Source organism: Larimichthys crocea, chromosome XVII, assembly GCF_000972845.2.
Source record: "Larimichthys crocea isolate SSNF chromosome XVII, L_crocea_2.0, whole genome shotgun sequence".
Classification (NCBI taxonomy): domain Eukaryota; kingdom Metazoa; phylum Chordata; class Actinopteri; family Sciaenidae; genus Larimichthys; species Larimichthys crocea.
Window position 1 is genome coordinate 5,319,575 of NC_040027.1, and position 4,829 is coordinate 5,324,403.

The following is a 4,829-nucleotide window of genomic DNA, read 5'->3' on the forward strand; positions in this document are numbered from 1 at the left end:
ACACACACACACACACACACACACACACACACACTCTATTTCAAGCCTTTAAGTTGTCACAGTGATCAATGCTTTTATGGCTCTCCATGATCACTTTCTAATGCACAATTAACATACAAAATCATAACCATGAAAAAATTGACTAGACTAGACTCATGACTGTCCATACAAATTGTGTGCTGTTCCTTTTAGCTGCGTGTTCAGAAGCTGGTTTAGCAGACTGCTGTAATCTGTGACTACAGCTGGGATTAACTCCAACTGTACCTCACACACTCCATATGCGCATGATAACTTTTAACACATCAGAAAGGAAGCAGCTGCATTTTTAACTTAGAAGCTGAAATTTATTACGCATATTTTCTCTCTACCTACCCACACCTGTTGCATTGTTTGTGCTGAACAACTGAGCAGAACTACATTCACTTTCTGACCAAGGACAGCCCACGCCACCTCACAATGCTTTTTGCATTCACTGTAAAAACACCAACAACATAAAACATTGCTTATGTTGCCTTTGGCAGTTATTTTGTTTTCCAGTGTTTATGTTTATGGAGCTTTTACAGTTTAGAAAACTGAACTGAATCTATCCAGGATGCATTGCTGGATTTAGTAATGAGGCTCCTTAATGGCAATGATGACTATGATGTAAGATGGGGCAGAGGGAAAGAAACAAATTAAACAATCACTTCATTGAACCTTTATAGAGCATTTTTTTAAGATAGTTTCTAACCTGCATTGTACTGCCTTTACTTTTAGCTACTCTACAGATGGCAGTACAGTGAAGAAGAAGCACAAGAAGACTGCTAGAAAGCCACATGAATGTAAACAACACACTAAAAACTAAAACACAGATGTTTTATGGGAAAATAAATGCCTTCAAAATGATATTAAACCTTAAAGATACACATGTCTTTTTGTGAGCAACTACATTCAAACATTTTCACCAGCAGTGAAGCATCCTGCTGATTGTCAGACCACATAGATTATTTAATACAGTAATTAGTGAATGGAGCAGACAGCAGATGGTATTTTCAGAGATCACTGGAAACTACAGTAGATGGACTGCCTGGTTTCCTCTCTTTTACCTCATGTCATGTCCTACACACACACACACACACACACACACACACACACACACACACAGTAAGAAAATCCATCATCAGAGGGTGAAAAAGGGAAAATACAAGACACAGCCATGGACTCTAAGGGACTGGTGGATCGTCGCCGGGAAGAGCTAATTGGGATCTATAATCCATCACTGTGTAACATGCCGCAACTCAGAGGGAGGTAGAAGTCCAAAAAATGGCTGACCTACCTCCAGAACGACTTAAAACATCCCCACCTTTCTCTTATGTTGGGTTGGATGTTTTTGGACCGTGGACAGTTGTCACCCGACGCACACGAGGCGGTGGCGGCTCAAAGCAAAGGTGGGCGTTTTATGTTCACTTGTATGAGTACCAGAGGTGTACACATTGAAATTATTGAGTCTCTGATACCAGCAGCTGCAAAATGCATTGCGAAGATTCTTTGCAGCAGAGGCCCAGCAAAACAGCTACGGTCAGACAGGGACCAACTTCCTTGCTGCCAGTTCAGAGCACGGCTGAGAGCACCTGATAAAGCAGTCGAACATCTTGAAGTATCTCTCATAGCAGCGGCTGCACAGGGAGTTAATTAACCCGCCTCATGCCTCTCATAGTGGAGGCGTATGGGAAGAGATGATAGGTGTGACACGAAAGATCTTTGACTCCATGCTTTTGCAGAACAAAACCACTCATCTGACTCAGAACGTGCTTGCACATTGATGGCAGAGGTATCCAATACAATAATCAACGCCAAACCCTTGGCCCCACCATCTCATCTGACCCCTCCTCGCCGGCTCCTGCTTTTCCTCCCAGCAATGCTTTGACTCAGAAACCAGGCTTACCTGCTCCCGGGAAACTTCACTGGAAAGACATCTTGAAATGCCAGTGGAGGCGAGTACAAGCAACTCGCTAATGAATTCTGGAGCCGCTGGAGAAACGAATACATCAGTAACCCTTCACTCAAGGCGCAATTGCACAGGACACGTCCAACCTACAAACCGGGGGATGTCGTGCTGTTGAAACAAAACCAAGCACCAAGGAATGACTGGCCAATGGCTTTTGGTCACATCCCTTTCAAGTAGAGATGGAAGGTTGCGCAAGGTTGAAGTGAGGACATCTTTTCAGGGCACCCTCAAAACTTACCTGAGGCCAATCTCTGATGTCATCGTTCTCTTGGAGACAGACTGAGAAAAAAAAAAAAAAAAAAAACTGAGTATAAATATATGGAAGTGGCATCAGTTAATGCCAAACGGGAGTGTTCTGCCCTCGGGGTAAAGTTGTTGATCGCCCTTTAATTAATTCATGTTATGTTTAAAAATGTCTAAAAAAAGGTATATATTACTTTGCTTACATCGTTCATGGTATGCTCCTTATTTTGAAGGCGTCTAAGAAATACGCTAGGTATTATGGGACAGACGAGTTAAGCTCTGACGAACGATGAAAGTTTTCCTAGCGTCTTAAACTCTGTCTTGACACCCTCTAAGCATGGCTGTAAGTTTTGGTCATTCAGCACCTTAAAGGCACAAGTTTGACTGTGTTAGATGTGTTTTTCTGTTTAGGGAGAAAAGTTCGTTTTTGTATATCTGTTTTGATAGCAGTAAATGACTTTGTTTAGCATTAATGCTATCGAGAAGCATTTTAGCCCTATGTGTTGAGTGTGTTAAATAGAGATATTTTCTCTCTTTTGTTTACAGTTTTTACTCAGAGGTTTCACCTCGCCTGTCATGTTTGGAAATAAAGGAAGCAAGGCGCTCGCCTTCCTGGCTCGTGAACAAATGAGTTTGGCTTGCTGTTTACCTATGTTTACATACTGGACGTATAATAACATATAGTGAGAACAGTACATATATATATATATATTAGATATATATATAGATAGATAAGATATATGGCATGCCGTTCAGGAAATAAACCTTTGAATATATGTGAATGAAACTGTGAATATATTGAATGAAGATCGGATATATTGAATGAAACCTTGAATATATTGAATGAAACTTTGAATATAGGATGAACCTTGAAATATTGAATGAAGTACTGAAATATATGGAATGAAACCTTGAAATATTGAATGAAGTCTGAATATATGGAATGAAACCTGAATTATTGAATGAAGTCTGAATATATGGAATGAAACCTTGAATATATGGAATGAAGTCTAAATATGGAATGAAACTGAATATATGGAGTGAACTTTGAATATTTGAATGAACTCTGAATAGATTGAATGAAACCTTGAATATATATAAAGAAACTTCACTGACGTCAGACTTTGCGGCAGTGCCTGCAGCCATCTTGTGTAACGGTCTGTAAAAGCGAAAGACAATGAGTCAGGCCGCCCGCAATCTAGTTGCAGCGATATTAAGCAATGAGGACATGATAAATACACTGGCGAATGCGTGCCGAAATCCTCCCGAAAAAGCTCAGTTTTTAACCGTGGCAGGCCTACAACAGGCATAAAGTTTCGCCAGAATCTCATTATGCATTTGTCTGTCTGTCCGCAGTCCGCTGTGTGAGTAACATGCCCAAAGCTGACAATGTGTCGCGGATCATAAAATACGTTCAATACTAAACTAAATATTCACCCTGCATTGGTCTATGAATGTGGGTGATGCTTATTGTATCTAAACAATTTATGAAGAGCTTCTCTTTCACTTCATGAAATCCCTGTAGCCGCAGCAGCTTCTCTAGTGCTGAAGTGCCGCGTCAGAGCGCAGTGCCATTATGCACGGCCATTCACTGTGTTTTACCTTCATTAAATCACCTGAAAACTATATCAAGCTAACCATACAGTGTCTTGGACCCTTTCTTGTGTATGGGTGGAGATTGTACACTGGGTCAGGGTTTGGGCTAGGAACAAAAATCCGGCCCTGGCTTTTTTTTTTTTCTGGACCGGCCCACCATTGGAGACATTTGGTGTTTAGCTCGGGAGCTTAAGCAACCGCTCCATCTATGAAGGCTCGCTGTGCAGGCGCAGGTTCGACTCCTGACCTGTGCGGCCCTTTTCCGCATCTTAACTCGGATTTTCTCTGCTCCTCCTTTCCTCTTTTTAGAACCTCTGTCGTCCATAATTTATTGTAATTAATATTCGTGCAACATACAGTATGAAGTTTATCTATAGACTGTGAGTCTATCCCTGTTTTGGTTTCACATAAACCTAGCGGCTGCATGGACGCATCCATTTGAGGGGGCAGGGGAGGGGAGGTGTAAATCGTAACTTCTGTACCTGTCATGAAGAGGCAAATATTAACCGATATTAGCCAGTGCAACCCAAAGCCTATTCCAAATGTATGCAAATGGGCCGCAAGTCCATTTTGGGCTGCTGGGCAAATGTTGCAAAGGCTACAAAATAACAAATACATACATACAAAAAAACACCGCCCCAAAAGTGGCCGAGATGGACCGGCCCATCTGGCATTTGCCCGGTAGCACAGACTGCCAGTCCGAGTCTGCACTGGGTGTTGTGGGGCACTCCTGTGAGGTTGAAGGCATGCTGAGGTTGGCCTGATAAACAGCTGCCTGGCCTGTATTATGTCTGCCATGATTAAAAAGGGAGCGAACTTCCTTGTCAGGAAACGGTATTGATCAGGGGTATCGGCGGGATTTGGGCCCGTACACGCAGTGTTAATGATGTCCTCATAGTTTAATATTGCTGCACACGACGGAGGCGGACTGACTCGTTGTCACTCACTTTTAGCTATAGCATCCACACGTTACACAAAATGCAGTGAAGTCTGACGTCAGTCA